Source organism: Oncorhynchus masou, chromosome 16 (assembly GCF_036934945.1).
Source record: "Oncorhynchus masou masou isolate Uvic2021 chromosome 16, UVic_Omas_1.1, whole genome shotgun sequence".
Classification (NCBI taxonomy): Eukaryota; Metazoa; Chordata; class Actinopteri; order Salmoniformes; family Salmonidae; genus Oncorhynchus; species Oncorhynchus masou.
The window spans coordinates 9808834-9822349 of record NC_088227.1 but is presented as its reverse complement, the minus strand read 5'-3'; positions in this window follow the sequence as shown (position 1 = coordinate 9822349).

The window sequence follows — 13516 nt, the reverse complement described above, 5'->3', positions numbered from 1 at the left end:
TTTAATTGCCCTTTAAATTGAGTTCGAAAAATAATATAGAGTCTGAGAATCATCTTTCTCACAGCTCTTTTCGTCCTATCCTGAACATCATGCAGTCAGGCTGTCCCATGCTACTTGTTTCAAAAACACCTAGGCCCGTACACATTATTTTGAACACTTTTGCCACAATGGTTGTGATACAACAGAGAGATATTCGGAACCAAAAGAATTCCAAAAGTGCTGTAGAGACCCATCGGAATGGTTGTGTAATAATCTTTGCACAGACGAAGTCTACTGCAACCATACTTAACAGGAGGATCTCGACCCGGGAACAGTGTCAATATGGACCACGGGTCCTGACTTTATTTTTGTTGTATTATTTATTTTGGGGAAATCAGTCTTGCTTTTTAACTTACTGATGTTGCAATAGTAGAAGGCACACGCTGCCTTGAAAATTGGTAGTATATGGGCAGTTTTCCTCTTATGTCATTCACTGACTGTCTGACCTTAGAGAGCTTTTACTAACTTGTCAGCAGAGATGGGCAGTATTTCAATTACTTTGGAGTATTCTGTCATTTGTATTACACTGGGTTGAACTACAGTCCAATGTATTTTGTAACAAGATACTTCTGAGAGTTGTAATTTGTATTTTCAATACCATTTTTTTTATAGCGGTTTTGTGGATTTTTTGTGAATTTTGTGGACCCCACTCACCCTGCATTGGTATCAGAAGCCTGATGGCACTATGGTGTGATTAGAGCATCTTATAAAATAATAAAATATAATTGTACATGTAACAATGAACAATTGCAATTCAATGGGGCACCTTAAATTACATTTTGGGGGAAAAAAGCCAACTCGGCTCCTTCATTCATTGAATCAGATGGCTCATTCATCACAAAGCCCAATGATATTGCAAACTACTTTAATGACTTTTTCATTGGCAGATAAGAAAACTTAGGGATGACATGCCGGCAACAAACGCTGACACGACACATTCAAGTATATCGGACCAAATTATGAAAGACAAGAATTGTACTTTTGAATTCCGAATGTCGTGTGGAAGAGGTGAAACAATTATTGTTGTCTATCAACAATGACAAGCCACCGGGTTCTGACAATCTGGATAGAAAATTACTGAGGATAATAGCAGATGATATTGCCGCTCCTATTTGCCACATCTTTAATTTAAGCCTACTAGAGAGCGTTTGCCCTCAGGCCTGGAGGGAAGCTAAAGTTATTCCACTACCCAAGATAGTAATGCCCCCTTTACTGGCTCAAATAGCCGACCAATCAGCCTGTTACCAACCCTTAGTAAACTTCTGGAAAAAATTGTGTTTGACCAGATACAATGCTATGTCACAAAATGAAAACAGAAGGAAGGACACCTCAACAAGTGCAGCACTTACACAAATGACTGATGATTGGCTGAGAGACATTGATCATACAATGATTGTGAGGGCTGTCTTGTTAGACTTCAGCGCAGCTTTTGACATTATCGATCATTCTGCTGCTGGAAAAACGTATGTGTTATGGCTTTACACACCCCTTGCTATAATGTGGATAAAGAGTTACTTGTCTAACAGAACACAGAGGGTGTTCTTTAATGGAAGCCTATCAAATATAATCCAGTTAGAATCAAGAATTCCCAGGGTAGCTGTTTAAGCCCCTTGCTTTTTTCAATTTTTACTAACGACATGCCACTGACTTTGAGTAAAGCCAGAGTGTCTATGTATGCGGATGACTCAACACTACACGTCAGCTGCTCACTAAACCCTAAACCTGAACTAAATCTTATAATAAATCATGTGGAAATAGAGCAAGTTTAGATGACTAAACTGCTTGGAGTAACCCTAGATTGTAAACTGTCATGGTCAAAACATAATGATGCAGTAGAAGCTAAGATGGGGAGAAGTCTGTCTATCAACAAGGCAGGTCCTACAGACCCTAGTTTTGTCGCACCTTCAGTCGTGTGGTCAGATGTCAAAATAAAGGATTTAGGAAAATTGCAATTGGCTCAGACCAGGGCAGCACGGCTGGCCCTTGGATGTACACAGAGAGCTAATATTAATAATATGCATGTCAATCTCTCCTGGCTGAAAGTGGAGGAGAGAATGACTTCATCGTTACTTTTATGTATGAGAGGTGACATGTTGAATGCACCGAGCTGTCTGTCTAAACTACTGGCACACCCATGCATACCCCACAAGACAGGCCACAAGAGGTCTCTTCACAGTCCAGAACAGACTATGGGAGGCACACAGTACTACATAGAGCCATGACTACATGGAACTCTATTCCACATCAAGTAACTCATGCCAGCAGTAAAACTAGATTTAGAAAACCGATTTAAAAACACCTTATGGAACAGCGGGGATTGTGAAGCAACACAAACATTGGCACAGACACACACACACACACACATGGATTTAGTACTGTAGATATGTGGTAGTGGTAGAGTAGGGGCCTGAGGGCACACAGTGTGTTGTGAAATCTGTGAATGTATTGTAGTTTTTAAAATTGTATAAACTGCCTTAATTTTACTGGACCCCAGGAAAAATAGCTTCTGCTTTGGCAGCAGCAAATTGGGAACCATAATAAATACAAATACAAATGCTGAGTATTATTCTAATGAGCTCCACCCAACATAATGCCAATAATAATACCCAGTGTGCTTTGCAGTTCATTTTGATATGTTCATTTTCATTTATAAATTTACATTTTTGTCATTTAGCAGACACTCTTATCCAGAGTGACTTACAGTCAGTGCATTCAACTAAGGTAGATAAACAACAACATATCACAGTTATAGCAAGTAAAATGTTTCTGTAACTGTTACTGAGAAGGTTGACATGGCAAAATGTGTAGAATTGTAGGAAAATAGCTTAAATAAAACAGCAACATTTTCTCTCCACCCCATGCCAAAATATGTAGAATTGCAGGAAAGACTTATTAAAAATGTAAAACTTTCTCTCCACCAACAAGAGGGGTGTTAACAGTTTGGGCTTACCTGCGTTGTGAGGTGGTGGTTTGTTACTACGCCAATAAATAACAATATCTACCCGGACCTTCTCAAGTAGTAGTACACCTGAGTACACTTGGTTTATTGTATCACAAAAATATCAGTTGTATAAGTCACAGCCATTGTGTGAAGTACATTGTTCAGCTAGCCATATGATGAGCCTGAGTACCAGGATGTACTGTAGTCAGGGTTGGGTAGGTTACTTTCTAAATGTTAGTTACTAGTTACCTGTCCAATCAGTAACGTAACTTTTGGATTACCCAAACTCAGTTATGTAATCTAGTTACATTCCGTTACTTTTAGATTACTTTCCCCTTAAGAGGCATTAGAAGAAGACAAAAGTGTATGTTACCTATTGAACGACATCTATTGCAGGATAATTCAATGTTAAAGTTTACACTGCGTGAATCAGGCCTTCATGGTCGAAGAAACACCTACTAAAAGACACCAATAATAAGAAGAGACTTGCGGAAATATGTCCTTTGGTTGAAATTTGAGATTTTTTGTTCCAACCTCTGTGTCTTTGTGAGGAGGTGAACGGATGATCTCTGCATGTGTAGTTCCCACCATGAAGAATGGAGGAGGAGGTGTGATGGTGTGGGGGTGCTTTGCTGGGGACACTGTCAGTGATTTATTTAGAATGCAAGGCACACTTAACCAGCATGGCTACCACAGCATTCTGCAACGATATGGCATCCCATCTGGTTTGCGCTTAGTGGGACTATCATTTGTTTATCAACAGGACAATGACCCAGCACACCTCCAGGCTGTGTAAGGGTTATTATACCAAGAAGGAGAGTGATGCAGTGCTGCATCAGATGACCTGGCCTCCACGATCACCTGACCTCAACCCAATTTAGATGGTTTGGGATGAGTTGGAGCACAGAGTGATGGAAAAGCAGCCAACAAGTGACCTTCAAGATTGTTGGAAAAGCATTCCAGGTGAAGCTGGTTGAAAGAATGCCAAGAGTGTGCAAAGCTGTCATCAAGGCAAAGGGTAGCAACTTTGAAGAATATAAAATGTCAAATATATTTAGATCTGTTTAACACTTGTTTGGTTATTACATGATTCCATATGTCTTATTTCACCATTTTGATGTCTTCATTTTCATTCTACAATGTAGAAAATAGTAAAAAAAATAAAAATTAAAAAAACGATTGAATGAGTAGGTGTATCCAAACTACTGACTGGTACTGTATATAAACTCAGCAAAGAAAGAAAAGTCCTGTTTTCTGGACCCTGTCTTTCAAAGATAATTTGTCAAAATCCAAATAACTTCACAGATCTTCATTGTAAAGGGTTTAAACACTGTTTTCCATGCTTGTTCAATGAACCATAAACAATTAATGAACATGCACCTGTGGAACGCTCGTTAAGACACTAACAGCATACAGACGGTATGCAATTAAGGTCACAGTTATGAAAACTTAAGACACTAAAGAGGCCATTCTACTGACTCTGAAAAACACCAAAAGAAAGATGCCCAGGGTCCCTGCTCATCTGTGTGAATGTACCTTAGGCATGCTGCAAGGAGGCATGAGGACTGCAGATGTGACCAGGGCAATAAATTGCAATATCCGTACTGTGAGATGCCTAAGACAGCGCTACAAGGAGACAGGATGGACAGCTGATCGTCCTCGCAGTGGCAGAGACCACCTGCACAGGATCGGTAACAACACCTGCGGGACAGGTACAGGATGGCAACAACAACTGCCCGAGTTACACCAGGAGCGCACAATCCCTCCATCAGACTCAGACTGTCTGCAATAGGCTGAGAGAGGCTGGACTGAGGGCTTGTAGGTCTGTTGTTAGGCAGCGCAAACTGTCTCTAACCAGAATAGAAAGAGAAGTGGGAGGCCCTGGTGCACAACTGAGACAGAGGACAAGTACATTAGAATGTCTAGTTTGAGAAACAGACGCCTCACAAGTCCTCAACTGGCAGCTTCATTAAATAGTACCCGCAAAACACCAGTCTCAATGTCGCAGTGAAGACAATGCTGACCTCCATCAGACTCAGACTGTGTAGGCCTAGGGATTCTGACTGTAGGCCTAGGGATGCTAAGAGGCTAGGGATGGACTGAGGGCTTGTAGGTCTAGGGATGCTGACTTAGGACTCCAGCGGCTTAGGGATGCTGACTGTCTCTAAGGCCAGAATAGAAAGAGAAGGGATGGGAGGCCCTGACTGTAGGCCTAGGGATGCTGACTGTAGGCCTGAGACAGAGGACAAGTAGGGACATTAGAATGTCTAGTTTGAGAAACAGACGCCTCACAAGTCCTCAACTGGCAGCTTCATTAAATAGTACCCACAAAACACCAGTCTCAACGTCAACAGTGAAGAGTTAACTCCGGGATGCTGACTGTAGGACTCCTGACTGTAGGTCTAGGGATGCTGACTGTAGGACTCCTGACTGTAGGCCTAGGGATGCTGACTGTAGGACTCCTGACTGTAGACCTAGGGATGCTGACTGTAGGACTCCTGACTGTAGACCTAGGGATGCTGACTGTAGGACTCCTGACTGTAGGCCTAGGGATGCTGACTGTAGGACTCCTGACTGACTGATAGACCTAGGGATGCTGACTAGGCCTAGGATGCTGACTGTCCTGACTGTAGACCTAGGGATGCTGACTTTAGGACTCCTGACTGTAGGCCTAGGGATGCTGACTTTAGGACTCCTGATTGTAGGCCTAGGGATGCTGACTGTATGCCTAAGGATGCTGACTGTAGGATGACTGTAGCCCTAGGGATGCTGACTGTAGGCCTAGGCTATGTGTTGAGGGTGGCAAACTACAGGTGAGCAAGGTAGCCTTGTTTGTGTGCAGTCTCAAATGGTCCCTATTTAGTTTAGTTCACCACTTTTGACCAGGGCCCACAGGGAATAATGTGCCAATTGGGACACATCCCTTCTCCTTGTGTAATCAGAGCCAGTCTCTGGCCTCACTTCACCCCACCCCGGGGCTGTGGGCTACATTCATCCCAGTGTGTTTTAGCAAGGTCTCTGCTCAGGCCCAACTCTCCTGACTGTGTGAATTGTTAGCTGCATGGTCTAACTGGCAGTCACAGTGCTGCCTGCCTGCATGCCTCAGCTAACCGAAAGCGCATGTGAGGGTGTGAGAGACATCCCACTGGGCTAAAACTGGTTGAATCAACATTGTTACCTGGCCATAAAAATGTTTTCAAAAATCAATGTGATGACGCTGAATCAATGTGGAAACTGAATGGATTTGAAAAAAGTAATCAACCTAAGTAAATGTACTATTTTTCTCACCCAAATTTGAACCTAAATCCACTGACATGGTGATTTTTTTTGCGGATTACCCGTTGAATTTGCATTAGTTGACAACTCAATCAAATGCAAATCAAAACTTGTTGTTGAAATGATGTTGAAATGCCCAATGGGATGCTTGGAGTGCTGTGTAATTGTTTGGTGTGGTTAAAATCTGAACCAAAGAGATATTTCACCTCATGGGTCAACAGAGAGGCATTCTCTTCTCCCACATATACTTCCACTAAGGGAGTTTGGGGTGAGAGGGAGCGTGGACAGTATGCAATACAGCAAGCATGTTACATCTCAGTGTTTGAGTCAAGCCCTCCCTTTTTTTGGGAGTGGGGTGACCAACATTCCAGAACCCCACCCACCACAACACACTCCACTCTCTGTTAGTTAGGCTCGCTGAGGTGATGTTCATTTTCCTGTGTGCATGTTTGTGTGTGTGGTGTGTGTGTGTGTGAGTTCCCCCTTGGTTGGTGAGCCCACCACTGTTCAGTGTCCCTGGGGGACGTCACATCTGTTGCCCAGAGCTCTCAGCAGCCTCTCTCTTCTCACACCCACCCACTCTGCATTGCCTCTGGGCTCACTGCTGACCAAATTAGTGACAACCTTAAAAGTTTATTTTCTGAAGTCTCTCAATCATTTGGGGATCAGCAGGGCTCTGGTCAAAAGTAGCACACTATATAGGGAATAGGGTGCCATTTGGGATGCAAGCCTTTGTGATGAGTAGGATGAGGATCCACACCTGTGAAAATATAGTGCGTATTCTGTAGCATTACACTACCAAAGTTGAAGGATATTGATTGTCTGAGTTCCTGAGCTTTAGAAGTTCTAAAGGGCACAAATGTGGGGTTGGGAGTAGGCTTGAAAGCGCGACCTCTGACCTCTGGGTAATGTGCACAACTGCTAGGACAACAGAACGTGACCTTAAGCACCCCTCGAGCATTCCACGCACTAAAGTCCTAATTTGCACACAACCCAACAGGTCAGCTCAATAACTAATGCAAATGATCTATTATAGATAATAAACAAACCTTGATGTGGACAGCAGTTTATGATCCCATCCCTTGCCTCCTTCCTTTCTGTTTTTTCTCACCGTAATAAGTTACTATCCCGTCACATGCCAAAATACCAATCAAGTCTCTCCATTAGGTCTAGGTGGAGTCTAGCAAGCAAAGTGTTAGTTTACTCCATATTCCAGCGTTTCCAAGACAACAGCCACCCAATTAGAATTTCCTGTAGCTTGGGGTGATGTCATGTGTTGATGTCATTGCGGGAGTTTGGTTCATATATCTCTCCATGTTCTAGAATTCTCATTTGATTCACAGAAAAGACCATCCACTTAGCTTAACATGACATGCTCCTATATAGTAAAAGCATGACTATACAAGGTAAAACAATTGAAATGTAGGTTGCTCACACTCAGAAACTGGGGTTGACATTTGGCTGTGTTGAACAATGACTTCTTTGTTCATAAGAAATTGCACGTCTCCTGGCCCCCAAAGGATGTCTTGGAAAACACTACATTTCATATGTGATCCTATTGAGGTCCAAATGAATTTGTTTAAAAGCAAGGCAATGCTTTAAACATTCTGTGGTTAGAAAATACCAGAAGTGTATATATGCTGGGTCAGGAGGTTAGTGGAGGAGCCAGATCTGTTATCCCTCAGTGTATTTTAGCATGGAGGGGATGTCAGCTAAAGAGGTTATATATTTGCACTACACTACACTACCGCCCCTTTACTGGAGTCTGGAGGAATTATGTGTGTGTGTGCATGAGCGTGTGTGCGTGAAATGAAAGTTCATTCAGTTTACCTCCCCTCCCACCAACCCTCTCTCTCTCTTTCTCTCTTGGTCTCTTGGCTATCAGCTGCCTGCATAGCGGCCCCTTGGCTTGCAGTGTGGCGTCACCCTGCAACTCCCTGCCAAACAGCTTCCCTGCTCCCTGCCCTACACACAACATTACAATGCCTTCTACACCCACAGCCTCAACAGGTGCTATGCGTTGCCTTAAAACAACACAATCTATAGAACAAACTCACTGTGTGAACAAGGTGAGACTGGATTGATCTGGAACTTAGTGAGAAGAAAGTTGCACAATGAGAGAAAGATATGTGTGTGTGTTTGTTTTAGTGCAACAGTCTAACCCCTGCATATACATCCTCGCATGAACCGCAGGTACACTAGATATACCTGGGGTGGCAGGTAGCCTAGTGGTCAGAGCGTTGGGCCAGTAACCAAAAGGTTGCTGGATCAAATCTCCAAGCTGACAAGGTAAAAATCTGTTCTGAACAAGGCACTTAACCCACTATTCCCCAGTAGGCTGTCATTGTAAACTAAGAATTTGTTCTTAACTGACTTGCTTACTGACAGTTGAATAGCCCTTCAAAGGGTAGCTTTTCCACTCTCTATTTAATATTGCTACTGGGTTCGAAACGGGTCTCTTGCATGTCACAAGACTGTGTTAGCCCACTTAGCTTAGCCAAAGCCCAAAGGGATGAGTTCAGGAAGCTTATACAAATCTTCAAGTCTCCAGCAAGGTTACTCAGCAAAAGAGCGTGGACCTCGGTTACATTTCACCCCATTTTGACCTCATACTCAGAGATCACAGCACCAATATAACTGACTGGGTTAGAACTCAGGCCTACTGCACAAGAACACCTTCTGTGTCAAACAGAAGCAGAAGGATCTGTGCGCCCCAATGAGAGTGCAAAAGAGGTGGTTTTCTGATCCATGCATTGTGATGAACAACCTTATCGCTTGAGACCTGAAGACGTGTTAGTTTGACTGACGGGGTTCTAACCCAGGTCTCCTGTGCGCCAGACAATGTAACTTTTCAGGTCTCCCCTTGCGCAATCGAAGATAGCACGGTGAGTCATTTCTGTCAAGGGTGTCAATAATTGTGGAAACCAAAGAGAATGAAATTGCCATTTATTTGACATGCATTCAGGTGTTTGACAGCTTTTCTGTGTTTTAAACGTGTAGATCAGGGGTACTCAACTCTGACCCTACAATGTCCGGAGCCTGCTGGTATTCTGTTCTACCTGATCATTAATTGCACCCACCTTGTGTTCCAGGTCTAAATCAGTCCCTGATTCGAGGGGAACAATGACAAACCTGTGGTTTTAATTGAACAGAGCAGTCATTAAGTGCATACAAAGGATATCAAGGATTCTGTATGGAGGAATGGTCAATTTGTTTTTTTAGAAATTAGCTCAAATCAAAATTTATTCGTCACATACAGTTTACAACAGGTATAAAAGGTGCAGTGAAATGCTTATGTGGTAGCTCTCTCAACAATGCAGTACATTCAGGAATAACAACAATGAAATGAGTCAAAATAACAAGTAGTAGAAGTAATAGAAGGAGTAGTATGCATAGTATGCACTGTATTTACAGTTTGTGTAAGTTTGTGTGGAAGGATTGGATGTGTGGGTAGTCAATAATACATTTCTAAGGTGTATATAGTCTATATAGTCTCTCTGGTGCAAATAGTCTAAGGTGCAGGTCTGTGACGATAAACAGCTGGGTTTAGCTTTTCAGAAGTCTGATTTTCTGGTGGTAGAAGCTGTCTTGGTGACTGTTGCTTCAAGACCCGATACTCCGATACTGCTTGCCAGATGGTAACAGAAACAACAGTCCATGGCTCCTTGACGATCTTTCGGACCTTCCTCAGGCACCGCCTGCTGTAGATGTCCAGGAGGGCAGGTAGCTTACCCCAGTGATGTGTTGGGCCGTCTGCACCACCCTCTGTAGGGCCTCCTGGTTGAGGGTGGCGCAGTTGCCGTACAGGCGGTGATGCAGCCGGTCAAGATGCTCTCGATAGTGCGGCTGTAGAGCTTCTTTAGGATTTGAGGGCCCCATGCCAAATTTCTTCAGGCACTTGAGGTTGAAGTGGCGCGGCTGCAACTTTTTTACCATGTGGTGGTGTGGTTGGACTATGTGAGGTTCTCTGTGATGTGCACACCGAGGAACATTTTATTATACCCTCTCCACTGCAGCCCTGTCGATGACAATAGGGCTGTGCTCCTCCCCGTTTCCTGAAGACACGCTCAACTCCTTGGTTTTGCTGATGTTACCCTCAAAAGGGGAGGCATTGAAAGGTATTGAAAACAGAGGTGTCAATATTTCTGACCCCTACCTTTTTGAAAAAATATATATATTACATGTTAAACAAAATCTCTTGCTTCTGAGCAATTGTATTAGTATAAAATAATATAATTTCCAAATGTTTTGGTGCATACAATATAGCTCAGTATTTGTATTTTTTCTATAAAGACATTTTTGCTCATCTTTATCAAGGGTGTCAATGAATTGGGATCCCACTGTAGATCGAAATGAGGGTTATTTCTGTGAGCTTAATACAACCTCCAGGGAGCCGGTGTGGAATGAGAAAAAGCTCTTTGTCTGCTGCCTCTATCTCAGATTGAATGACTGATGTATTCTCTCTCAACCCTCCAAGATCGCACAACATGGAAGACTTCTGCTGCATTTCTTATTTATACAAGTGGTGCTCATTTTCTGTGGTTCAGTTCCCTGTCAAATGGAGCAAAGTCCATTGGACCTGGATGTGCTCAAGCCTGGGCAGCACCATGTGAAATAAAAAGGTCCTTTTAAGGGTTAATGTAATGTACAACCACAACAAAAGGGGTGAAGCGAGCTCCCTTCCAGGCCCCACCCTGAAATTATTTATAGGAAGCCTGATACCAACCTCAATGCATAGGACTCCTTGGGTTCACCAGCTGGAGGGAAGAAAGGAGGGAAAAGGGGGAGGGAGGGAAAGGGGGCTGGAGAGTGGGGTGCAGATTTGAGATTCAGTCATAAGAGACTGGAGAGGAGGAATACGGCACAGCGCACAGGAAGACAATAAGAGACACAGAAACAGTGTAGGCTGCTGAGGGGAGGACGGCTCACAATAATGGCTGGAATGGAGTCTATGGAATGGTATGAAAAACATCAAATAAGTGTTTTCCATTTGGTTGATACCATTCCATTGACTCCATTCGAGCCATTATTATGAGCCATCCTCCCATCAGCAGCCTCAACTGCATAGAATGTATATACCTAAACTGAAATATACACTCACCCCGTTTTACGAAAATGGTTCGCTCCTACAGACAGTGAGTCATGTGCGCGTGGCTTGCTATATAAAGCAGGCAGACAGGCATTGATGCACTCAGTTACTGTTCGATTGAACATTAGAATGAGCAAAGCGAGTGATCTAAGTGACTTTGAACATGGCATGATTGTCGGTGCAAGGCATGCCTGTTGTAGTATCTCATAACCAGCCTCCTGGGCTTTTCACGCACGACAGTGTTTAGGGTTTACTGAGAATAGTGAGAAAAACAAAAAACATCCAATCAGTGGCAGTCCTGTGGGTGAAAACAGCTTGTTGATGAGAGATCGAAAGGGAATGGCAAGAATCGTGCAAGCTAACAGCGGCCCACAAACCAGTAAATAACGCCGCAGTACAACAGTGGTGTGCAGAATGGCATCTCAGAACACACAACTTGTTGGTCCTTGTTACGGATGGGCTATTGCAGCAGACGACCACACCAGGTTCCCCTCCTATTTGCTAAAAACAAGAAGAAGTGGCTCCAGTGGGAACGCAATCACCAACACTGGGCAATTGATGAGTGGAAAAACAACGCCTGGTTTGACGAATCCCGGTTCCTGTTGTGTCATGCTGATGGTAGAATCAAGATTTGGCATAAGCAGCATGGCCCTTTCCTGTCTGGTGTCAACAATACAGGCTGGTGGTGGTGGTGTAGCAGCATGGCCCTTTCCTGTCTGGTGTCAACAATACAGGCTGGTGGTGGTGGTGTAGCAGCATGGTCCTTTCCTGTCTGGTGTCAACAATACAGGCTGGTGGTGGTGGTGTAGCAGCATGGCCCTTTCCTGTCTGGTGTCAACAATACAGGCTGGTGGTGGTGGTGTAGCAGCATGGTCCTTTCCTGTCTGGTGTCAACAATACAGGCTGGTGGTGGTGGTGTAGCAGCATGGCCCTTTCCTGTCTGGTGTCAACAATACAGGCTGGTGGTGGTGGTGTAGCTGCATGGCCCTTTCCTGTCTGGTGTCAACAATACAGGCTGGTGGTGGTGGTGTAGCAGCATGGCCCTTTCCTGTCTGGTGTCAACAATACAGGCTGGTGGTGGTGGTGGTGTAGCAGCATGGCCATTTCATGTCTGGTGTCAACAATACAGGCTGGTGGGGGTGGTGTAATTGTGTGGGGAATGTTTTCCTGGCACACGTTAGGTCCCTTGATACCAATTGAGCAACGTTTCCATGCCCCAAATAATTCAGGCTGTTCTGGAGGCAAAGGGGTCCGACACGGTACTATATGGGTTTACCTTGTAAACTGGCCACTGAGTGTACATTTAACATTTAAATATACATTGAAATAAATATAAATTATATTTCAGTATATTATACGTTCTGTAATTTGTGCATTTTAGAAGTGTTTCAGTGGGCCATTTGTTGATATTTTCTAGTCTTCCACACACTACTCTGTGATCCTATTTGATCATGTTGCATAATTTCATTATTTATTTAAAAAATTGTGGGATTGTTTTCGTTTACTATGGGTATTGACATAATTGTTCAGAATGTCATAAAGATGAAGCTCCATTTATATTTCAACATATATTCCCATAGATCAGAAAATGAAAACTAATCATAATAGCCTTAATTGTATAATCTTATTACTGTATATATAAAATAAATGTCAAATCTGTAATATGAATTTTATGACCCGATTGATTCACAACAGAGTAACATCCATTTAATAGACCAGATTTGTACAATGCAATTACACTAATCGATAATAAAACAATTTAGACGCTATAAGATATTATCGGATTTATAAAATAAAAAACACAGCTAATTCTTTATTTCGAAGCCAACGTATTGCATTCTGCAGTTTCCCTATTAATTTCTTTGTGCCCATTTTGCGCATGCCCGCTTAGCGCGCGCTCTCGTTCCAAAGCAAGCCAGACGCGTGCAAGTATCTCACGATTCGCCGTTTCAACCTTTCCCCTAGTTCTCGAGCATTGAGTTCACCGAGTTTACTCTGACACCACTGACTCCTTCGTCACGCCTTCCAACAGCCACGCACCCTCTTTGCTCCAATCGCGACGCAGACACGTCCTGATCACGCGCTGCTTGCGATCTGATTGGACGACGTCCGCTACACCTTTGTTTTTGATTGGTAACATGTTACCACCCGCCAGTCTGCTCTGAATTTTG